Raw genomic sequence first — 24983 nt, 5'->3', positions numbered from 1 at the left:
GGAGGAGGAGGAGGAGGAGGAAGGGGAGGAGAAGGGGGAGGGGGAGGAAAGGAGAGGGAAGGGAAGGGAAGGAGAGGGAAGGGAAGAGATTGGGAAGGAGGAGAAAATTGGAATTCTGTTTGAGAAAGAAGGTTTTACTTTTGAAACATTTAGAGGAAATTTTGACCTTGTGCAATTTGGCCTGAAATAGAAAAATCAAAGGATTTGGAGTATTAGAAGAAGAATTAATACCAAATTAAGTGTCAGAAGAAGGAAAGCAAGGGAGAAATTACACATGCATATTCACATATGAGCTGCAGCTTCACTAAGAACTGTCACTCTTACAGGTCAAATTCTTTTATGACTCTATTTGCCCTCAGAATAGAATCCAAACTTCATGAGCTTCGGTTAAAAGACCTTCTATCTTTCTTTCCTTTCAAGTTCTACCTGAATGCTGCACCTCTAGGTGGCCTTTCTTACTCAAACATGGTCGTGCCCAGCCTCTTTGCATATGCTTTCTGGTGCCATCCCCGTCACACACTTGGCAAATTCCTGCTCTTCCTTGTGACCCAGGTGCAGCATCTCTTGCACTAGCAGCATCCGTCCTAGCTCCTCTACCACTTGTGGACTTCTTTAAGCTGCTACTCTCCCTTAAACTTATGTCATAGCGTTCATACCCCAGCTGACAGGTGTCTTTCTGCATCTCTCTCCAACTAAGCTGTACAGTCCTTCAGAACTATGAGTATATCTCTTTTCTCTATATGTTATACTTAGCATAAGACCTAGCACATACCAAGTTTCAATACTTGTTTCTATAATAAATTGGGTGAATCAGTGAGCGAATGAATGAAGGAAAGATCGAGGGCTTCACAGCATAACTTCCTATTTCAGAAATAGAATTGTCACCCTCACTGGGTTTAATAAACTATGGCCCAAGGGCCAAACCTGGTCATTGCCTGATGGGTAAAGAAAGTTTGCTCAGATCCCATCCTAATCTATTTGTTCATAGATTTTTGTACAGTAGCAGCAGAACTGAGTAGTTGTGACCCATGTGAAGCCATTTCTGACTCCTTACAGAAAAATTTGCCTACCACTGCTTTGTGGCATTGGCTTTTAATCTTTTTGGTCCAGGGATCCCTTTGAGAATTTGATAAAAGCTTTGATATTGAATATATGCACATATACGGAACATTTTGATTTCAATTTCATGAGGATCAATGACTCCTTGAAGCCAATTTATCAATTCTCTAAGGATCCATGGATGCTACATTAAAAACTCTGTGGCCCAAGTCTAGCGCAGCTGGAGCTAAGGAAGGGATGGAACATGGCAGGAAGGTGGCTGGGGGAGCAGACTGGGGTAAAAGTCATAGCTCTTAAAATCAAAATGTAAATAAGAATGCAGTGTCCCTCATATATTTGACTGTCTTTCATGCTATGGTTTGAATGCATGTGTCCCTCCAAGATGCCTTTGGAACTCAAACCCCACTGTGATAGAGGTGGGGCCTTTAGGAGGTGATTAAGTCACAGCGGGTAGAGCTGTCATGAAAAGGATTAGTGACCTTATAAAAGGGCTGGAGGTGCCAGCAAGACCTTGTTCTGCTCTTTCATCCCTTCTACTGTGTGAAGACATGGAGGACTGATATAAAAGACTGCATTTTGGAAGGAGAGAGAACTGGTCCTCATCAGACATAGAACCTGGCAGCACCTTGATCTTGGACTCTCCAGGCTCCTGAACTGAGAGAAACATATTTCTGTTCTTTATCAATTGCCTTGGCTCAGGTATCCTGTCACAGTAGCAGGAATGGACTAAGCCATTGTCTGTGCATGTCTAGTCCCAGGGAACTTGCTTCTGCACAACACATTGCTCTCTGTGGGGGGAAAGACATCCTCACACAGCCACCTGAGTGTGTGACTCAAACACACTCATCCTCCTGCATGCGGAGGCTGTGGCCCAAAGGGCATAAGTCCATTTTCTCAGCTGCTGTGGAGAGCAAGGAAGAGCAGGTGGAAGGGGCCAGTCTGCCAGCCCTGATCATCCAGGAAGAGAGGCGAGAGGAGCAGGGGAAGGGAAGAAGAGCCAGGACCATTCTCATCCATCACACCCAGCTTTGCTTTGTTAAAAACAAGAGGCGGGCAGAGAATGCGAGTGTCTCAGAGCTAATGAAGTCATGAGCAATAGGAGGTGTTATGCCTCTGGGAAGCAAATTGTGGGCCAAACGAGCTCATTTTTTTAGCTGAATTATTAAATTAGCAGATGAAAGAAAGACATTAGACATTATGAATTTTGCTTTTAGCAGAGCCCTTGATAGAGGGCTGCACAGATGCTGGATAAATTCATCTTGTTTGGGGTTTGGGGGAAGCAGGCGTCCCTGGGATCCTCAACAGAGGGCCAGCAGTCCTGGGAGGGGCACTGGGTGGGGTGAGGCTTGGTAAACATTGGGGCGAGGCCCTGTCTTGGGGGCTTTAATCAATCCCACAGCCCTCAGGATGAAAGAGCTTATTGCTTTCAACTCAGAAAGGAAGATTGCTCAGGGGGAAAAGCACCGTGCCTCAGTGGCACAGAGTAGGCAGCAGAGGTCAGAGGGAGACTCAGGTCTTAGCCCAAACCTGGGGCGCTTTCCCTGAGGGTAAGAGAGACCCCAGAGCTCACAGGGATGACTTATAAATGGAGAAAGAAGAGAGATGTGGGCAAGAGTTAGCCCAGGCAAGGCGGGCTGGGGGCTCCCGGAAGAACTCCATCAAGGGCTAAGTGAGACAGTGGGAGAGTAGCCCAGCTGCCTCTAATTGTTGTGCTTCAGGAATATGTGACAAGCCTGTAGTGCCCGCCTGTAATCCCCACACTCGAGAGGCTGAGGCAGGATGATCATTGCAAGTTTGAGACCAACCTGAGCTACAAAGTGAGCTCAAGACCAGCCTGAACTGCACAGCGAGACCTTGTCCCAAAAAAAGACCAAGAAAAAAAAAAATGGAATATGTGACAAGTGGACATATGCTCAGAGAAGGGGCAGTGAATAGAGTCCAAGCCACGTAGTGGATGGTTGAGTGAACAAGCAGGGCTAGATCTCTTATGCAAAATTCAGAGGCCTGTTCCTGAGAATGCTGCAGACTACTGTGGCCTCAGAAGTTTGTGTTGAATCAGCCCATTGGATCCTAATGAGACAGAGAGCGCTTTTATGCACTGGGGACATCCAGACTTGCAGGGAGAGAGCTCCTTTTCCCTGAAGACATTCTGGAAGTAGGCACAGGACTCTGAGACTGGGTGAGGAAAGAGATCAGCTAAAGCCCCCATCACACTCTTTGGGAAACAGGCTGAGGAAGAGCATTCCAACAGCAAAGATCCCCAGGCCTCAGGCTGGGTGGGAGCCTGTGTTTATCTCTGAGATTTACTAGTGACCTGCATGTGCTTGAACACAGAAGGGCTGGACTCAATGACCCTGGGGGACAATGCCGTCCTTGCTAGTGGTCCTTCAGCAGAAGGGTGTGAGGATTCAGGTTGGTGCCCCTGTTCCTGGCTGCAGCTCAGAAGAGGTCTCCTCCCACCATGCTGTGTCTTGCCTTGTGCTGTGCCAGAGCTCACCCAAGTGCTCTCCCTTGAGGATTACTCCCAGACAACAGGGCTGAGGGGACGGACAGACTCTCCCAAGTCTTCCCAGCACAGGGCGGGCTGGAGGAGTGGCTCCCAGGGGAACTTCTCTAGTAGTGGGATCCAAACCCATCATAACCAGGAAACAAGAGGGAAGGCAAGTGAGGAAGTGAGAAAACACAATAGTCCAACCCAGCTACCAACCTTTCTTATGGTCCTACTGTGTGCCTGTGTACAAGACAGACAGGACATGAGCCACGGGAGGCCTGTCATACACAGGACAGAGGGAGGCACAGTCACCTATATTTCTCAGACAAGTTAGGCACAGCCAAGGTCCTTCAAAAATGGCGGAGCAGATGACTAGCTTGCTCGAAGCCATGAGAGACTACCTATGTCTAGGCTGATCTGAGGCATCCTTGAAGGGCCAGCTTTATGACGTCGCAGAGGCTTGCCTTTTGGGGCTGGAGGAAGGGGAGGAAGTGCACTGCAGGCGTGATGAGCGGTGAGGGTTGGGGAAGTCACAGGGCTTTGTACACCAGGAGGGCACTTCGTGCTGGAGGCTGGTGCTACTGAAGGGCATCTTTCTCCGTAGGAAAGTGAGAGTTCTATGTGGGAGAGGAGCAAGCTTAGAAACAAGTTCCAGGTGCCTGAATGTGAAGGCTGGACAGCAGGGGAAGAGATGGGAAGCTGGGATGCCGAGCAGAGGCTTGTGACCAAAACCCAGAAGTAACATCTTCCATTTGGTTGCTCCAGGGATGATGAAGAGAAGAAGGTTCTTCAAGTGTGCCTTCATGTGCACACCCCCAAGGAAGCCGTTCTTTCTCCCAGTGCACACATTTGGGGGAACATTTTGACATGTTGGTGTGGTATCTGAGCCTATGCCTCAGGGTGTGTGGTGTTTGACGTGCTGCGAAGGGTGTGCATGCCTGGTTAGGAGTTCTGCAGCTCTAGTTCTGCACATGTGAGTGTGTGTGTGTGTGTGTGTGTGTGTGTGTGTGTGTGTGTGTGATCCCTCTCCTACAGCACAGAGAGAAGTCACATGGGCAGACGTTGCCACAGCCCTGAAGTCTGGACTCCTATCTGCCTTAATTCCCTCCGTAGCTCTCCCGCCAGCACCCCTTGTAATGAGCTGGATGCTGCACATTGGACACTGTGGGGTGGCTGCGTGCATCTCATTAGAGCCCATAGCCATCTCCCTCTCCTGTCCTTGCGCTCTGAATCACACACTGCTTGGGCTGGGAGGGGCGGTGTGGTCCTTGCTAGTGTCCTCAGCAGAGCAGTGTGAGGATGCAGGCTGGAGCCCCTGTTCCCGGCTGCTGCACCAGAGACGACCCCTTCCCAGCCTGCCAAGGCTTGCCTTGTGTGTACCAGCCCAGATCACCCAAGTGCTGTCCCCTGAGTCTAAGCCACACTGAGCCGTTTCTGAGACCTGAACCACAGCACATGCCCCACCTGCTCTGAGGGTAGCCTAGAAGGGCCAAGGACACTTTGTCATTAGAGTGACAGTCCCAGGCCTCAGAGCCCAATCCCAGGCCTGGTCTTTACTCACTAAATGACCTTGGGGCAGATCTTCTCTAGTGTCAATTCCTCCCCATGTAGCATAGGGCCAGGCTTTCTGGTCTGGACTCTGATGGTGGACTTGGGAAAATAGGGAGGTCATCCTCCTTCCTGCTGCAGTATAGAGTCGTATGGCCAGAGTCAGGTGGGCAAGCTCCCTATCTGGAGATGAGGTGCCTAACAACTGCTCTCTGCAAGCCCAAAGTCCTGGCTCATGGTGTTTACCAATTTCTCTGGTGTAAACACTCCTGAACATAGAGCTAAAAGATGTGCAGAGGGGCTCTTGTGAGCCAGCAGGAGCTCGCTCAAGCGCATGGCTGTTTTATCTCAACACAGTGAGAGGAAGCCCAGCCAGACGAAGAATCTAAGTCAAGGTCAGGCAGGAGGTACGGGCTTGAGTGCCCAGCACTGGGTCTGAGCCAGAGGTGAGGCCATATGTGACAGAAATGAATCAGGCTGTGAGGCACTGGGGAGGTGAACAGCAGACTTGGAAGTGACGTGTGAGGGCCCAGCGTTGGCCAGTGGCTCCAGATAGAAGCACGTGGTGCCAGGTGATGTGCCCAGTGTGTCTGGAATACCATATTGCCTCCTGCAGCCCAAGCTTCAGAAGGGGAGGAGGTGTATGCGATGACGAGGCTGCTGGTCAGGCAGACAGGTGTTCCCTGCATACCAGGGATGACGTGTGAGCAGGCCTGGCCAGCGAAGGGCAAATCTAATCTCTGTAATTGTTAGTGCCTCAATTCTGGTGACAGTCTCATGAGGATGATGCCAAGGGCCTGGGGAGGGGGATGCCCTGGCTGACATCATCTGCTATTTCTGGGCCAATTCACAGCCTCCTCCAGTGGGAACTTCCTTCAGGACATAAATCATTCAGTCGTCTTACAGCTACCTCATCCTCCTGAAAAAGCAGAGGGATTCTGAGTTCACAGAGCCAGAGGAGGTATGAGGTCTGTACGTCCTCTGGAGATGGTACTGGAAGTGGAGGTAAGAATGTGAACCTTGAAGTCACTTGGGTCAGGGTTCAAATGTCACCTCTGCCTCTTATTAGCTGAAGGGCTTTGGGACATTTCTGACATTCCATTCCCTCAAATGGGGAAATAATGCAAACTTACTTTCTCTCTCTCTCTCTCTCTCTCTCTCTCTCTCTCTCTCTCTCTCTCCCTCTCCCTCTCTTTCCTCCCCCCCTTCTCTTAAAAAATATGCCCCTGGTGGCCAATCTCTGTTAGTTTCCAGGAGGAGATACAGACCCCCTTTCTAGACCCTTCCCTGGCTCTGTGGTGGCTTATAAGGCTGGGGATATAGGGGCCACTTGAGGGGAATGCAGGGTGTGGGAGACAGGCAGGCTGCTCAGTGGGGTGGGAAAGCTAGTGTGGGTGTGACCAGGGCTCAAAGCCCCCTCAGGAGCTTGCCTCCCATGCAAGGCTCAGAGGCCAGCAGGCAGCCTGGGTCTTTAGAGGCACAAGATGAGGGGCCCTTTCTCTGGCAGCAATACCTATCTGTCACCTGTCTGTCTGTCTGCCTGACTTTTTTCTTGCTCATTGCCTGGCTCTGTGGTCTGTCCCAACTGTCTGCCCATCTATCCCAAGGGGACGCACTGTAAGGCTTGATCCATTCCTGCTGCCTGCAGTTTTGCTGAAGCCAGCCTGATGTAGTGTCCATCTGTCAGTCTGCTGTGATCTGCCTTCCCATCACTGACTACAGCTGATTCTTTTGCACCCAGGCTCCATTTTATGATGTGTGAGTGAAAGGGTGGTGACAAATGAGACTGAGAGAGTGACAGACAGGAGCACATATACAGGGATGGAGCACGTGTGCACGCAGAGGGTTGACAGCTGGGTTGTCCCCCTTGAGATAGGGTTGCTCCAGATCTACCCGACCTCAGGTGAGTGCTTGGGGACCATCTCTGCCACAATGAAGTGTTCCCTGTCTGCATTCCTGACCACAGACAAAAGTGTCCCTACAGAGGCTTTAGGGGGAAGAGAGGAGGAGGGACAGTACCCATGGCAACCGATGGAGAGGCACATTTTGATTCAGGAAGAACCTTTGTAACAATGGAGCTGTCCAACAAGCAAAATGGACTGTTAGTAGAGTAGTGATCTCCCTGTCACTGAAGTTGTTCAATTACGGGCTGGCCACCCACCTGTCAGGGCTGCCGTGAGGAGTCCGACAGGCGAGGTCAAGTGGAGCCAACATTTACGTGATGTCCTCTGTGGAGAATCCATATAAAGCTCTTTGCACACTGCCTGGCACAGAGTAGATGCCCCAGAACAGAGCCATATTTAGGGAGGGAGGTTGGAATCAGAGATCTCATGGCCCCATCCTGTGGCCTTTGTGCTGGGGAAAGACGAAGGCCAATTTACCGCAACAGGTTATGAATAATGAGAAGCAAAGAACACGGGGTAATAAAGGGCTTCCCAGAATAGGAATGTCTCCATTCTCTCTCTCCCTGATTTGCATGGCTCCCGCAGGCTTCCCTCCCCTCTCCTAACTCAATTTCAATTTCAATTTCAATGTCAATAACTTCCCTGGCACGACAAGCAGCCCGGGGTTGCCAAAGTGAATCGGAACATCGAGTTTCAGAGTCTTGGACTGGCTCGTCTAGCCAGTGCTGTCCCCTCTTGGCCTGCCAGGCCCTTCTGATCACACATCTCTCATCCTCTGTGGCCTTTGGGGAGATTTATTTTTTACCCTCCCTGGCTGTCCGTAAGGTTATTTGAAAAAGATACACTCCCTCCTTTGAGCAAGACGTTCAAACAACAACAGCACCTGGGATCCCAGCTGCCTGTTCACCAGCTCTGCCCTGGGGACATAAGGATGAAGGAGGCTTAGTCCCCGCCCTGGAGATCCCAGGCAAGTGGAGGAGACAGGCAAGGATCCATAATTCTAATGATGTAGCAAGTGATTTGATGATAGAGGTGGGGGCTCTGAGAGCACAGAAGACAGCCCTGAGCTGGGGTGGGGCAGGGCAGCTTTCTTGAACAGGAAGAAGGGGAGGAGCTACTCGAGCTTCCTTGGATTCTAGGTGCCTGGGTCAGAGAGGGCTGGAATATCAGCAGACTGGGCATCTCCTCTCCTTTTGCTATAGCAGCTGTTGGCCCTACAGTGTCAGCAACACTCAGATCCTTTGCAAAGGGCGAGTTTAGCCTGAGAGAGGTGAGGAGGTAGCGTAAGGTGAGTGGTTGAGGCCCCTGGGCATGACAGCCTGTGACCTGTGATGGCTCGGTGGTCTGTCAGGGAGCACTGATGTGGGCTGGATGTGGTCCCAGGGGAAGAGGCCCTGAACAGGTGGGCTGAGGGTCCTGGCATCAGGGGGGCTCAACGGACCACTTGACACACCCAGGCTTGAGACCAGGATGGAGAGGGAGGGACTGAGATGGGAGCGGTCCTGAATGCAGAGGTGAATGAGCAACTGGATGAGCTGATGCCGGCTTTGTTGAGTTGGCATCCCTGCCCAGGGGCAACTGGAGGTCACTGCTTGTCTCCACCATGGGCAGCACAGATCAGGGAGTCAGACAGACAGGAGCTGAAGCTGCTTTGTCAGGAAGCCTTCAGGAGCTGGAGCTCATCCCTCCTTCTTCTCCCCTTGCTTCTCTTCCTCCTCCTCCTTCTTCTCTTTCTCCCTCTCTTCCTGATCCTTCTTTTCATCCTCCCCTCTGCCAGCCACCTGGTTGCCAAAAATGCTGATAGAAACCAATGAGCTAAAGCTTCCTCTGCCACCATAGTAAGGCTGTGGGCAGTTTCTCCAAGGTGAAGGGGCCCTGGGACCTGGCTCTAGCTCTTTGTTAAGGTCCAGCCAGAGAGGAGACCTCACCCTGCCTGGTCCTCCTGGTCCGCCTCTTTGCACAATCAGGGGCAGATGAGGCTTCAGGTTGGAGAGGATGCAGGATGGGAACCAGGGCAGAATGAGCACCCTTTCCTTTCCCTTACGGAGACTCATCCCACTCTTCAGTAAGATGACAGCAATAGGCCAAATCAGGGCTTTATGAAAAGGGTTGCCAAAGCCATGCCAGCAAGCTGCGCTGGAGAACAGAAGTTTGGGAGAGCACTCTCTTCCCTTCCATGTACCTATGGCTCTGAACCCTTCCACACACAGACACTGGGTGGGCTTTGTCTGATCAAGTATTTCTCATTCCCTGATGACCTCCTTTTCTCAAACCACTCAGAGAAGGAGCCAACATTGTTTGGAAACATTGTACTAAATGCTCTTCTCCACGGTTCCCTCCTGTCCTAAGAATCTAGATGTCTTTTTCTCAGAAGAAGGCGGAGGGGCAGGAGAGGAGGAGAGAACCATCATCTTGAAGTGCTTCCTTTGTCACCAGCTCTGCGCCATCTTTCTGACCTCATAGATCCACTGTAGGGTAGGCTCGATTCTCCCACTGGCAGATGAGGAGAGTGAGCTCTGGAGTGGCTCAGGGGATGCGGCCGTTTGCTCTCAGCCTGTGTAGGCAGAAGGGGAAGCCCTGCTTGGAAGGACTGGTCAGGGAGCTGCAGCTCTTCCCAGCAGTTCAAAGCTCTCTCTAGTCCCCATTTTCCCCACGGAGGGTCATCTCTTTCTTTGGATAGGAATTTGGAAAGATGTTAGGGCAAAGACAGAGGAAGCCAAGGGCCAAGCAAAATCATTTGTCTAGAATTTAAAAGCCACTTCTAAGAGTTCAGATCCACAGAGGGCTGGCGAAAGTGTGAGGCTGGCAATATGGGGCTGTGTAGTGTGGTGGAAAGAACAGAACTTTGGAGTCAGACAGGCCAGGATTCGTATCTGTCCACCAAGAGACTCTCTTTACTCACCTTCTTACTTATCTGATGGACCAGATCAACTAACCTTTGTCCTCCCTCTGCCAAACACCCCACTATCCCCTTAGCATTGGATTGTTGGGCTACCAGATGGTCCTGTCTCCTCTGCCCATGTTGTGTGCTCACAGCATGCATGCTCCCAAGCCTGTTCACGTCTTATACATTTGTCACTGTAAATAGGTAATTTAATTGAATATAACATAAGCCAATTAAGTGAGCGCAGAAAAGTTATGTTTCTATGGTAATTAATTTATGCTTTGGAAAGATTGCTGAAAACTTCTTGTACAATTAGATGTGGGCAAGAGTAGAAAAGATCTAAAGGAAAATAAACCCTCTACAGGGGGTCTGTGTACATTGATTGTCTTGTGAGGAATCAAAACCAGAAATCTCTTAGGTGATAGCTCACATGAAAAAGACAATGCGATCTTCATTAATGCGATCTTCGGAAACCTGTTCACCTTTCTGCGCTTCATTGTTCTTGACTGTAAAGTAAACAAAATAATTCCTAGCATGCAGAGTTGCTGGGAGGAGAAAGTGAAGCTTTCAGTAGCCCCAGTCCTCTCCATTCCCTTCAGGACAAGCCCTTTGTCCCCTTCCTGCCATGGCTAGAGCCCCAGCTCAGTGTCACTGGGGCTTTGTCCACAGGGGTGCAGCTGGGCTATTCTGATCATGATCAGGGCTTGAAGCACCAGCTCTCCGGAGGAAGGACACCTTCAAAGAGGAAGAGCCCTTCCAAGGAGTAGAATGAGATTCTGGCAGCATGACAAAGCAGCAGGTGACAGTACACACGAGGGCCTTCTTGGCCTTCTTCAAGTCACCACTCCTATGACTGGCCCTAGGTCGTAAGGATATGATCTTTCTTCTTTCTTTCTTTTGTTCTTTCTCCACTTCCACTGTCATTCTCTCTCTTTCCTCCTCCTCTTCTTCTTCCTCCTTCTTCTTTCCCCACTCCGTTTTCATCTTCCTCTTATTTTTTTGGTGGCATTGTTTTGGAGGCCCTCTACCACTGAGGGCCTCCAGCCCTTTATATTGTTAATTTTTGACACAGGTTCTTGCTAAATTGCTCAGATTGGCTTCAGACTCTCAGAATCCTTCTGCCTTAGCCTTCCTAGTAGGTAGGACTAGAGGCATGTACTCCTTCACTCAGCATGTTGGTTTTTAAAAATGAGAATGTATCTTGACAATTATGTTCTTGAAGTGACACCCCCTCTTTCCTTAGCACATCTTCCTGGGGGTTCCATTCAGCCTCAGGCTCCAGAGCAGTCTTACACCATGCCAGGGGACTCAAAGGCCTTTAAAGGGTTTGGTCCACCTCACTCATACCTTTGAACCCTGATCTTGCCTTGTGGCCCAGTGTCAGGGAGAGGTGTAGCTTCCCTGCATCAGCAGCCCCGCTGGGCTCTGCTGGCCTTCTCAGGGAGGTTCCATTCTGCCCATGGTGGGAACAGCTCCTTGCTGCTTGTCCAGATCTCTCAAGGCACTTGTCACTTGGTTTTACATGTGCTCATTCAGGGCCCAAGGAACGTAAGGGAGAACCCAGAAGGTCCAGCATGCATGTCCATTTTTGTTTCTGAAATTTCACCCTTGCTGTCACCTCTGCTCATCTCCTAACACCTTAGGCCCCTGGTTCCAAGCTCCACCAAGTGGTCCATCCCCTAAATCAGGTGGATGGACCCTAGAAGGAACCCCAGGTTGGAGGACCACTTTTACATCACCTCTGTTGCCAGGAAGCCTGCATCACAAGTACCCTATTTCCCAGGGTCCAGCAGAGGCACCCATGGGAGATACCATTGAGACATGTGGGGGTGGTGCAGGAGGGAGAAAGGACAGGGAAGAGGTAAGGCCCTTTCTCTTTGGTACTGGCTTCTGTATCACAGGAGGAGCAGGTGGACCAGGGCCCAGGGATTAGCATGAAATCCTGAAATCTCACAGGACCCCTTTGTTTCCCTACCCTTAAAGTGGGGAAGATGAAGAGTGCACCATCTGTGTCAAGACTAATGTCGATGGCACATTGTCTGGAAAGATATTTTTCCCTGTGTGTGACCTGCTCTCATCAAAAAGCTAGATTAACACTGGCAGCAGTCTGGGCTAACAGTCAATGCCAGATTGTCCCTTCTGACAGGGCACTGCACTTGTACCTGCTCTGGGTGACCAAGTCAGAAGATCAGTCTTCCTGACTTCAGGCGTATTGATCTTGATAAATTTTTTTCCAGAGATGGAGTAGAAAGACCATCTTTCTCTTGGTAAAACCAAAGCCTAAAGAGCAAACACCTAGTTCAAGGACATACAATAGCTCAGGGGTCAGAGTGGGACTATCTTCCAGAGTCCTGACTCCCCGGGCAAAGGGTTGGAGGGTTATCATGTTGATTCCACCAGCCGCCCCTGTGCATTCTGATGTGGAGCCCAGGATGTTCAGTGGCTGAGCCATCTGGGACCCACATAAAAGGCCTGGTGTCACTGCTGGTGAAACACCCTGCCCCTTCCTCCTGGGGCAGCTGCCCAAGTCCTGTCTGCAGCTTGCATAGGTAGAACTATCCTCTTCCTACCGGCCCCAGGGCTGTTGCCCAATGTGTTCCTCAGGAAATGACACTCCCAACCTCATTACAGAAGAGTGGATGGCAGAATGGGAGGAGAGGGCAGGGCAGGTGGATGCTAGATCCAGAGTGACCTGGAGATAGAGTAGCAGATCGACTCACACCTTCTATTCAGCTTGATGTACCAGGATGGGGTTGAAAGACTGGGGCTCTTCCACCTCTACTGCTGAAGTGTAACTTCCTGGAGTTCTGGGAACAGTACCTGCTTCCAAGGATTCCTGCCTTTAGCTCCTGCCTCAGGGGTCTTGAGCATTAGTTGTGAAATATTTTGACTACCACCTCCATCATAAATGCCAGAAAACATCATAAATGAAAGCTGTGGGGTGAAATAGGATGCATTTATCTGTGAAATGCCATCATTCATTCATTCACTGAGTAAATGTTTATTGAGCACTTAGTATTTGCCAGGGAAAGGGCAAAGCATGAAGGGCCAGGCTGGCTAACATATGATCCCTGCTCCATCCTTCTGGAAGAGGTGAGGGACAGAGCCAGCTGTCAACTCTGACTATGAGAAGAGGAAATCTGGCAGACACCTTGGCTGGGAGTAACAGGATAGGAGGCTGCGAAGCCCCTGGGAAGGGCCTCTTGGAGCTGTCAAGGTTCTGTAATTCTGTCCAATTACCCACTAATGACTCACAATGAATAATTAGGAAGGGAACTGAGGGCAAGGACGCTTAATTATCCAGCAACAAGGAAGGAAACACCGAGTGTCCCGTGACATCTTAGGGAGGATGCTGAGTGGAGGAGGCAGGGGCTGCAGGCCAGGCCTGCTCACCTGTCAGCTCCAACACCCCTGATGGGGTCCCCAAGGGGTTGAGTCGGATCACCCTGCCTGGGAACCCCAGGGACTGGAAGCGGGGGCACATTCAGGACAGCGGGGTTAAGGTGCGAAGGGAAGTGTTTGGGGACTGGCGGGGGATGAAAACAGAGCTAGTTCATTCTGGGTAGAGTTTTGAAGGTCACTTTGTGTCCCCTGACAGAACGGGTCCCTCCAGAGCAGGGCTCAGGTCTGTGGCACAGGCCTGCCGGAAACCCTGGCTCCAGTCCTGCACTGTGGTTGTGAACCAGGCCCTGTGGCTCTTTGATGTTCAAGGGCTCCCCAGCAGCTGGGTCTACCTTTCTGTGGTTTCCTGGGGGAAGAGGGTACCCTGTAGCCTCACTGAGAGTGATACAATCAGTTTCTCCACTCCAGTTACAAAGGTTCCCAGGTTCAGTGAGAGTCCCAGTGTCCCTTCATTTGATACTCCTGGTGGTCCTGGGGGACAGACAGGGCATTCCTCACCCATTAGGCCTAGGAGGAAAAGAAGAGGTCAGAGAGGGTGCTCAGTTCGCATAGGGCTCCCAGCAATGTCCCAGAAGTGGGACTTGAACCCAGATCTGGTGGCTTTTAGCCAAACAACTCTGAAATAGCCCGATACCTATTTGCCATTCAGACCTACAGGCAAGGACAACTAACCAGGGGCTCCCAACAAACTAAAGCAGCCCTACTTGAAGTCATGTCCCCCACTGCCAGGATGGGGTCTCCTCTAACCTCACTGACACCAACCATGAGGCGCTTCTTGCCTTGGGACTGATGGTAGCAGGTGTGTTTCACACCCTCGGCAAACCCTTGTGGTCTTCAGAGAGAAAGAGTCCCTTGCCTCTGTGGCAGGCCCAGTACCTGACAGGGATGCCAGGCCCTCAGATGGCTTTCATTGCATGGCTTGAGCTTCTGTGTGTCTGAATCACAGCCCGCATAGATGGTCAGCTTTCAGTATGTCTTCCATGTCTTCCCTCCCACACCCCCATCTTCTCCCTTGCTCACTCTGCAGGGGGCCATTCAACACCTGGTGACTGAATAGATAACCAGGGGGATGTGGGCGGGAGGAGGACAAGGGCAGATGTGAGGCAGAAGGACCCTTCCCCAAAGGTGAGCAAGGTTGGAGAGGGACAGCACATCCTTGAGTCGGGGTTGGGCTTAGTTCCTGCCAGGGTGATGCTTTCTGAAGAAAACACAGCATTATGTGCATTTCGTACATTGTCCTAGGGAAGGAAAAAAAGTTCGCTGCATATCTACCATGTGCCAAGTACTTTGCAGATGATGCCTCATTTAATACTCACAAGCATCCCATAAGTGTGTATTTCCAGTCTGGACAGGCTTGGGGAAGAAGGGTGAGTTGTCAAAGGTCACCTAGTCTGTATGACAGCTGGGATTTGAAGAGAGGGCTCTTGGCTTGGAAGTCAGTGTTCCTCCCTCTACTTAATAGAGTGTATTGGAAACAAATTGGGAATTTAAGGCTTGGCATGGGGCAGCCTTGGCACAGATGCACTGACATGCGCATAGTGGGGCTGCCAGGCATCCAGACCAGGGGACCCGGAAAATGATGATTCTTTGGCAGGTCTGACTAGTGTCCCATGTTTTCTGCTGGTGTGCTGCATGCCCACATCCTCTGCTGAAGGAGACAGAAGTCTTATCTGCATGCCAGAGATGCAGAAAATGAGGCTCAGAGAACGTGAGACCTCATTCCACGTGGTGGGATAGGGAAATGGCACAGCCAGGAATTAAGCAGTCTCTAATTGCACATGCAATATTCTTGCTACTCTCCTTACTGCCTGCACCACCTCCTGTGCCAGACAAGCGACCACAGACCCACAGGTAGAGCCCAAGACTCATAGACACTGGCCACAGGTCAAGACAAGTCAGTTATGGTGAAGGATAAAAGATGTGTTTTCCCCATGGGATGGAGCACACAGGGTCTGAGAGTTTCCACAGAACTCCAGATTCATATTGGCATCATTTAGCTTAACCCACTTGTCATGCAGGAGACATAACAAATCACATGCATGACTCAACAACCCCCTTGACTGCCAACCCATATGGCAAGGGCAACCCAAGAAGTGGGACTCTGGAAGTGGATCCTATCTCAAGGGCAGCTGCTTCTCCCCTCCTAGCTCAGATCCTCGGGGTACACAACGGGGGTGACCATGCAGCAGCTTGGCCTTCCAGAATGGTCTCAAGTCTCCCTGATGGTCCAGGTTCTAGATGTCTCACTAGGATGGGTGGAGCCTCGCCCCTTGCCTTCAACTCTGTTCCGTCTTCCATCTTGCAGTGTAGCTCAGTTGCCTTCCTTCAGTGAGTGGAAGGCTCATGGGGCCCTTTGAAGCTCCAGCTCAGGAATATTTTTGGTTTTGACTTTTGAGCTTTGAAGGTCTGAGTCAGGAGTGTGCTGCTGAAATGACTTGTCCTGCTTCTGTTTCTTTCTAAGGCCTAGGCTGACTTCTGGGACCCCGCAATCTCGGATAGGGTCAGGGCAGCACTTGAGGCCCCCGGGCTGTGCTTGGCTGCTAATTTACAGCTCCTGGGCTGGTGCACCTGTTGTGGCTGTGGCGATGATGTTGGGGCACAGCAAGAAGCAGAAAAGGGGGAATGTGTAGGATGCTTTGTCCCTGCTTGCAGAAGTCCAGCTGGGGTAAGCATGGAGGGCCACTCCCTTCACAGCAGCTTGAGGGAACTTTTCAGACTCCCAGATCTGACCACACATCACTTCTTTGCTCCAGTCCATCAAAGGCCCCCTGCCACTGACCCAACCAAGCTCAGCAGTGTGGCTGAGTCCGTCAAGATCCAGCTTCTGCCAGCCTTTGCGCTCTCCTGTCCCCCTGCTCCTCTATAGCTCCTCAGTTTGGTTGGACAGCTCTTCCAGCCTGTCCAACACTGGCCTGAGGGTTTCCCACATGCTGTCTTGGCCCACCATCTTCCCTCCCACTATCCTCTCTCTTGACCCAACTAGTTCCCCCACAGCTCATCTTTTCTGGGAAGGTGGGTGTAGTTGCTTCTCTTTTCCTTCCATAACCTCCAGGTTCACTGTTCTTATGAGTGTGACACTAGCATCAGCTGAGTGTGTAGTTTCTTCCTTCCACATTGCCCACTAGACTCCGAATTCCAAGAGGACCAGAGCACATCTGGCTCAGAATGGTTGTCCTAGCGTCTCTGTGTGGTCTACAGTCCACCAGCTGCAACAGCCCTGAGACTCTGCTAAAATTGCAGATTTTCAAGCCTCACTGAAACCGATCAAGTCAGTGTCTGCCTTTGAACAAGGGCCCCCATTAACTGAAAAGCTCTGCTCTAGCCAGGGCTTGGCCCAAAGTAGGTGCCATTCACTGTCCTTGGACAAAAGGAAGAACTGCATGAGTGAGTGACACAACCCTCTCAGGCCTCTGTCTGTGGCAGCACTGTGAGTGGCTGGGAAGGGTTAGAGTGACGCATCCAGGGTTGCAGAGTGGGGAAGGGCAAAGCCAGGCTGCAGCTCCCCGCTGACCACCACTAGCGGGAGCATGTGGAGAGCGAGGGAGGAACGGGAAGTGCCAGGCAAGGCCTTGCTGGGCCAGGCCCAGGAATGAGCTCACTTCAGGATGGAACTGAATCCTGTTCCCATCAGAAGAGGAGGGGGCAGAAGGCTGTGGGTGGAGGCCTGAGCAGGCTTGATTTGTGGCTGAAACCCCAGCTTCCACTCTGGGAGCCTCTGGTCCCTTAGCCTGGCTGGGGTTGGCTCCGTGTTCCTTCAGCTCTGCCCTTTCCCTGTTCTGTGTAGAAAATCTATCCCCCCTTGGGCTTTTCTGCAGCCCACATTTCCTGGGCTCAGCACAGTCTGGCCGCCTTCCTGCTCCTGCAGGCATCTGCCTGGAGCCGAGCTGACCAATCCCTCCTTCCTCTCTGAACTTCCTCCTTGCCTAAAAGGGCCTAGATCAGCTTGGTGGTTACGTGTGCAACCTGAAGGGTCTGCTCTAATCTAACTCATGGGTGTTTGAGAGGAGGTCCAGAGACAGGAGCAAATTCTCTGGGGTCAGAGGTTGCAGAAGTGGTCTCAGGTAACATTGGGCATGACAGATCCATCTTTCCATAGTGACAGACAGTCTGCTCAGAGCCTCTGTTGAGAAGAGCACCCACAGGTACCATTTGCCAGCTTTATTACTAGCTATTATTTATTGAATACTTACCATATGCCAGACACTGTGCAAAGCACTTAACATACATAATCACATTTAATCCTCATAATAATCTTATGATTTATTTACTCTTCCTACCATTATAATTATTATTCTCATTTTTTCAGATAAGGAAACTGAGGTTCAGAGGAGTGGAATAATTTACCCTGAGGTGCATCGTTAGGAAGCGGAGCAGCAGAGATCGGAAGGCAATGTGGTCAGACTCCAAGCACTGCAGTTGAACTTGCCCTTGTATAGGATGCCTCTCACTGTGGTGCCATCAGTGAGAAGTCCTGTGTTGCTCTGAGAGGCTGAAGGCTTGAGGTCATGGTGGCTCTGTCCCACAGGCGCACACTGTGGGATTTACACTGTGGATTTACAAAGTACTTATATCTCCTGCACATCATCTCGTTATCCTACACAGCTGGCTGAGTAGGTATTTTTTCCCATTTACCAGGCTGGGAAACCAGTTGTCATGTCCCAAAGCACATAAGTTGAATCCTGGGAGGCAGTGTCAGTGTCAGTGTCAATGACAACACACTGCTCCTGCCTGGGCTCATCATAAGTGTAGGGGCCCTCAGGTGCACCTGAAACAAACTGACCAATGTGTTCTGATCTCTCAGCACTTGACTCTGCAGGCTGCAGGACTTTCACACCTAGAGCAGGGACAGGCCCAGAAAAGCATGTTCTAAGCATGCTCCTCTGCAGGTAGGGACAGAGAATATGAGCTGGAAGCCCTCCCTGCTGCCTGCCTGGGCTTCTAATATGTTGGCTTTGCTCATGCTCGATGTCAACACATGTTAGAGAAGAGAGACATTAGGAAGCACAGGGTCTGGTCTTGACTTTGCTGCCGATTAACTACGTGGCCTTGGGCAAGTCCTATCACTTCTGGGAACATTAGTTTTCTCATGTATAGAGAGGGGAAATGATATCTACCTTGAAAATCCCTCAGGGATTTTTGTAAGGGTGGAATAATGTGATGTAATACAAAGGACTTCAAGAACAACAAATCTCTCCACATTTATGGAAGGATGATTTCAGGCGGAGAAACTGAGGCCTAGAAGGAGAGCATGGATAGGCAACTTTATTGAGCATCTCCTACTAGCTCTGTACAGATTTATCTGTTACAACCTTCCACACAGCTCTTTGGAGAGGGAGTCTAGGATTTTCTGTTTCTGATCCCAGATAAATAGCTCTCATTAACCCAAGAATGAATTTCAAGGAAGTTACGGCACTTAGAAAGTGCAAAGGGAAATCTTGAAAGGAAAAAACGAGAAAGAACAGCCTTAGATTCTGTGTGCAAACTCCGCTAAGTAAGTAGCTAACAAAGTTGCCCAGCTGAGACTAAAGGAACTGAATATTAGGTTCCATCCACTGAAAGGGTGACAGTTTGCAGGGAGAGGTCAGTCAAGCTAACTATTGAAACAAACACTATTATTCTTTATTGTAGCATACAGAACCCACAGTCTCTCTGACATATCATTCACAATGTCCAGAATGCAATTCAAAATTACTAGACATAGGGAGAAATGGGGAAACTTGACCCGTAGGAAATAATCAATTGTTACTGTTCTAAAGCAACTCCGTTACTAGAATTAACTGGTCTTATATCTATGCTTAAGAATGTAAAGAAAAGTATATTCACAATGAATGTAAAAGTAGAATGAACTCCAGCAAAAGAAAGAAAGAAATCATAAAAGATAATTAAATGAACATTTTAGAACTGAAAATATATTTGAAATAAAGAAATATTATAATCACTATTTACTAATTAAAGAAATTCAGGTTTAGAGAGACTGAGCGATTTGTCCAAAGCCACAGTTATAAGTAGGAGCTGGAATTTCAACTTAAGTCTATCTGGCTTTAAAGATTATATTTTCCAATCGCACTAGGTGGAATTTGGAGATTAGTGGGAGCTTACAGGGAAATGAAAATGAATGCGAACATGTCTTAAATTCTGGTGACACTGGAGTTTGTCTCACTGTTAGACCTTATTGTAAGACTTTGCTGTAGCTCCTTGAGAGGAGCTAATAGGATTATCAACCCATGGAGCTGAAATTTACACTTTCGAAGGCTTCAGTACCTGCCAAACTGTTTATGATTACTTGCATTCACGAACAGAGACTGAGGTGAAGATAACCATAGCATCTCATGCTATTTTGGCTTTCAAAGCTAATGCAATTCATTTCCCCATCCATTGTTGTCCATGAGCTTTGCCCATGTTTGGCTTAAGTCTTTTCCATGTTTTGCATAGACAGTATCTTTGGAGTATGGGTAGAGAGAATCTTCCTGCTGTCTTGGACACTTTCTCATCCTTGAGACATAATACTGACACTCATAGTTTAAAGGAGGAGAGGTTTATTTGGGCTCAGTTTCAGAAGTTTCAGTCCAAGGTTATCAGGTTTAAATGCAAACAGGGCACAAGGGAAAGGCCTGTTGTGTGGGCCAGGAAGCAGAGAGAGAAGTCAGGGTGGGAGACACATTCTCCCAGGTCTCACCGCCAGTGACCTGTCTCTTCTGACCAGGCCTTAACTCCTAAAGGCACATTCAGCTAGGAACACATGAGTGGATTATTCCACTGATGAGTATATTACTCCCATGATCCAGTCACCTTCTACAGCCCTACCTTTAAACATAGGGGGTTTGAGGGGGACATTCTAGATCTAAACCATTCTAGATCTAAACCTGCACTTGTACTGCCCTTCCACAGCTGGGACGTAGTTAAACCCAGGGTCTATTTGCTGAGCTTTACAATGTGCCTAATACTGTGCATGCCATTGTGGAAGGGGGAGAAACACAAGACCCATAACCCACTCTCCAGGAGCACCTACCTGAAAATAAGCACAGAGAAGGAGCAGGGCAAAGCCAGCAGTGTGGGCTCTGTATCTGTCTCCTGTCCTTGGCAAGACATGGCCTGGGTCCTCAGAGGAGAAGAGACATCCTTGGGGACTGGAAGCAATGATAAAATACTTTCTAAAAGAAACGAGATGTCACCTAGACTATAAAGGCCAAATTTAGGAAAGAAAGGAAGAAGATCATTCCAGGACACACTGGGTGCTTAATAGATGTTTATTAAATGAGGGATTAAATGCATAATTATTTTCTTCCTGGCCACTTTGAAGCATATGTCTTCTAAAGTGGTTGTTTAAAATCTTAAAAACAGGCTATTTTAACAGTATCTGTAATAGCTCCAAACTGGAAGCTACCCAGATGCCCATCAATACTCGAATGGATAAATAAATTACGGTGTATTCACACAATGGAATGCTACATAACAAGGAGAAGGGCCCCTCTGCAGTGACACTCAACATTATAAGTGAATCACAGAAGCACAACACACAAAAGAAGGCAGACACAAAAGAAGTACTATTGTAAACTTCCACTTATATTAAGTGCAAAAAGAGGCAAAGTTAGTCTATGGGGTTTGAAGTCTGCATAGTGAATTTGGGTGACAGTGACTGGAAAGGAGCCCAAGGGAAGCTTCGGAGGATCTGGGAAGGTTTGGTTCCTTGATCTAGATATTGGTTACACAGATGGTTTGGTTTTTAAGCTTTTTATTGGGCTGTGCACTTCTCAGTACATTTTTCTGCAGGCACGCTGAGTTTTAACAAAAAGTGAGAAAACAACACAAACAGGCTATACCCTCTAGCCTCACCTTCCAGAGCTCACTGTCTCTTTGCCTTCTCTCCTTGAGGTCAGGTGTCACAAGTTTTGGAAGATGGTCTTCAAAGAGGGGCAGACGTTGCTCCAGAAGTCTCTCCTAACCCAGGCAGAGAATTTTCCCCTCCATTTTAATGACTGGGAAACTGAGGTTTGTAGACAAAAGCACAGGACATGACCTGGGTCGCTAACATGGTGGTGACAGTGATAAGGGTGACCACATACACTGCCTGATGTACTTAGGGAAATTGCCCTTTGTGGGACTTCTACATGCATTTTCTATGTGCCCCTAGCTTCTTTGAACCTCGCTTACCCAAGAAACAAAGGCTAAGACCTGACTGGCCTAAATTATACCAGTCAGTGAAACGGTTATTTTAGGTATCAGAGGGTCCTTAAAAGTATGGACAAGGCAAAGACACTAAGCCGAGAAGCCCAAGCTTAAGCTTCTCCCTGCCATATAGTTTGATGCTGGGCAGCGCCCCCGCCCCAATATTATAAGTGAAGCCTCTACTTCACACTGCAGTACTTTTGATTTCTGAGGTCTTCATTCTGCGCTGGGGGGACCTTCCATTTTGAGTGAGCCTCACCTCACCCATTGCATTCTTTGCTGGGGTGGGTAGACAAACCAGGGAGGGGCTTGGAAGGTTTCTTAAGTGGATCTCTAGCCTCTTGGACATGACCCCACCCCACCCCCTGACGCAACAGCCTGAAGAGATAGGCAGTCACGGGAGAGATGGGTAGGAGGCCCTGAGAGGCTGAAAGGGTTCAGTGGGCTTTGTACAACCCACCCCCACCAAGACCATACACAGTATCATATGGAGGGTCCTCTGCCTACGTGGTGGTTAATTGATTAATTGTCAGTTTGAGTGGGAACGCCCAGCTGAACTGAGTCAGCATGGCTCTGGGTGTGGAAGACCCACTTTAAGGTGGATTGCTGCCTGAAGATATAAAAAGGAGAACTGGAGGGAGGAATTTCAGCTGATTTTCCTTAGAGGAGCTTTGGCTATTCCCCTTGGAGGAGCTCTGGTCTTCGCCTTTGCCTTCTCCTTGGGTGTCATCTCCTGGCTTTTGGTGCAGATTCTTTACCTTCCAGCACCGGGCTTTAGGCATGCGGTGTAGACTCATTAGCTTCTAGAGCTGACCCGTGGACCTCCTGGTGCAGACCTCTCCATGGTCTTTCATCACAGATCCTTCAGCCTCCTGATTTGGACTCATAGGGGACATTGCCATGGACTCCAGGACTTTGGCTGGATCCTTCGGATCTCTAGCGCTTGGACCGGTCTTTTGAATGCTTTTACACTTGACTCTGTGAGTGGCTACTGTAGGCCAATCTTGTAAATTTCTGTGTCCTGCATTAAATCTGATTCCGAGCATGTGGTCTTTTGAGGAGCCTTGCCCCAGCCCTGCAAACTCTTGTAAGCACTAATATAGCCTACCATCTGCTTTTATGAGACTTGGATGAGTCGGTCCTTCTGGAGGACCTGTGATACAACTATAAAACTAGTGACTGAATTTAGTGACCATAAGGCCCACGTTTCCTTCCAAGTCTAATATTCTCAGTTCCAGATTTGCACTGGGCCTGTCCGTGGAAGATGAGGCAATGTCCTTACCATTCTATATCCCCAGGAGGCTGGGCTGGATCAGGGTTAAAGAAGGAAGTGTTTAGGACTTTTTAAAGCACTCACTGTTCACTCACTCAGTTTAGACAGCATTACTGAGCATCTGTTCTCCCCCAGGCACTGACTTGGGGACACAAAATCAAAGGAGAGTTTCTTGGAGGAGCTTACATTCTGGGGAGGGAGATGCTATAGATGGTTTCAAAAGGGGTGACAAGTTTTACACACCTGGATACTTCTCCGGCGTCCCCTCCGTGAAGGAGCAGAGTAAATTCGGGCCTTGGGGTGAGCACAGGCCCCAGAGAAGGCTTCCAAGTGGAGAGAAACCTGTGCTAGGCCCGAAAGGAGAAGTCAGACTGGGTAAATCAGGGTAAGGCTTAAGTCCTTCTCTGAGAGGACAACATATCGAGAGGTAGAGGAGTGCGGAGAAAGGGCCTCTCTCTGTGGCTAGGATGTGGAAAAGGGGAGCGAGCGGTGAGAGGTGAGACTGGAGCTGGCAGCCACCACCGCCAGCTTGCAGTGGGTGTGGGAGGTGGGCCTGCAAGGGCCCTTTCTTCCTGTTCCTTCCTTGCCTGCTTCCTCCCTCCCAGCATTGGATGAGACTCAGGTTTCTGTGGTGCACGTCCCGTCCCAGCCCCCTCAGGCTCTCCAGTCAATAAGCTCTTTAAGGAGCCAAAGAGAGGCAAGATCAATGCAGCTGCTATCAACCCCTCCCGCCTCGCTCCGATTAGTAGCCGGGACTGGAATGGCTGGCCCAAGGAGCCCCCACAGAGCTCAGATTAAACCAGAAGCACCCAGTGGCCTTGGGGTGAGAGCATCATGCCCTACTCCCAGGATCCTCCTGCCCAGTTCCCAGTTCCCCTGGGGACTGGCAGAAAGGTCATGAACCCAGTGGGCTGGGAGCCTTTTGCTGTCTAGATGAGCAATACAAATTTTCCAGGTAGTCAGTGGACATCTGATCGTGTCACGCCCAGGCTTCACACTTGTCCCTGTGCCCCATTCCCTTTGGGGTCTGGGCAAACTCCCTCAGAGAGCAAAGTGCCCTCAGCCATTGGCGGCCTGGCTGCCTCTCCCAGCTCATCTCATGCTGCCCTCCCCACCCCCAGCTCAGTCCCAAGTGTGGCCTTAATCTCCTCCACCTTGCCATTGAGCCCACAGGGTCACCTGTCATTTCTTCCAGGAAGAGCTCCCTGAACCTCCTCCTAGCACCACCACCACCACCACCGGACTTAGGCAGCTTTCCAAGGTTCTCCCTGTACTTTCTCGATCAAGGATAAGATTGCACCATAATTGCTTATTTTCTTGTCTCATCCCAACTGCATATTAGAATTGTCTGGAAGCTTTAAAAAAAAGTCCAGGTTCTGATTTGGTTGGCCTGAGGGGATTGCGCCTGGATCTTCCTGCCGCTTCCCTCCAGGAGATTTGGGATATCAAATTACTGGGTTAGTGTGACCTCCAAACATTCAGAGAACACAGTGATCGATGGAGGTCGCTCTGCTTCGTACCAAGTACGGTGCTGGGCACACAGGAAAGGGTCAGTGAATGTTTGTAGACTCTTACTGTCTGGGAGGGGGCACATGGCCTGGGCTGAGCTCTTCCACCCGCCTCCGCTGGACAGTACAAAGAACCAAGGCCTGGGGACGGCCTTCCCACAGTGGCGGGGTGGAGTGGGCCTGGAATCTTTTTCATGGGAGAAGCACGGTGACTGGGGTGATGGCCTGAGAGCATGCCAGCCTGGGCATCAGAAAACCTGGGCTCTAGCTCATCTTAGTCTCCCACAGGTGACAGGGAACCTGGGCCTGTGACCTGTGTCCTAGAGCCACACCTAGACAGCAAAGACCTCCAATTCCTGGCCCCAGGAGGAAACTAGAGCCAGTAACGACAAGCACTGCTGGTGGAGACAGTGTCCCGTGTAGGGCTGCAGCCTCCAGGTCTGCGCCCAAGTGTGCTGACTGGGAGAGGAGTACTGCCCAAGCAGTCACCTGGACCTTAGCCAGCTTGCTCTCTGGGCCTGTGACCTGTGTCCTCTTCCCTCCCACTTTTAGGGTCCTGGCCTGGCCTCTGTGGGGGGCTTTCTGCATGTCAGTTGTCTCCTCAGCCTTCCACACACAGACTCACCAGGCGGCCCGTCTGCTATCAGGGAAGACTCAATGGCACCCTCTGTGGTGGGTCACTTAGGTTTGAGAGCCGTGAAGTGAGAGATGGAGATGGTTTGACTTGAACAAAGGCTGGGGAGGGAGG

At 50.0% G+C, this 24983-nt stretch overlaps 1 protein-coding gene and 1 long non-coding RNA gene across 2 annotated transcripts in view; one reads left to right on the top strand and one right to left on the bottom strand.

Moving 5' to 3' along the window:
- LOC102012965 overlaps positions 1-3947 on the bottom strand; it is a 24766-nt gene extending 20819 nt beyond the window's left edge. The window contains exon 1 of the mRNA XM_005402931.1: positions 3863-3947. The gene's annotated coding sequence lies outside the window, so the exon portion shown is untranslated. The remainder of the gene's footprint in view (positions 1-3862) is intronic.
- Positions 3948-4032: 85 nt separating this feature from the next.
- On the top strand, positions 4033-19091 carry LOC102005258. Its single transcript, XR_263795.1, has 3 exons — positions 4033-4064; positions 5952-6103; positions 17595-19091. It is a non-coding gene; the product is annotated as an uncharacterized LOC102005258 (long non-coding RNA).
- The last annotated feature ends 5892 nt before the right edge of the window (positions 19092-24983 follow it).

Source organism: Chinchilla lanigera, unplaced genomic scaffold (assembly GCF_000276665.1).
Source record: "Chinchilla lanigera isolate Chin_1 unplaced genomic scaffold, ChiLan1.0 scaffold00080, whole genome shotgun sequence".
NCBI classification, from domain to species: Eukaryota; Metazoa; Chordata; class Mammalia; order Rodentia; family Chinchillidae; genus Chinchilla; species Chinchilla lanigera.
This window is presented reverse-complemented; position numbering and strand designations above follow the sequence as displayed.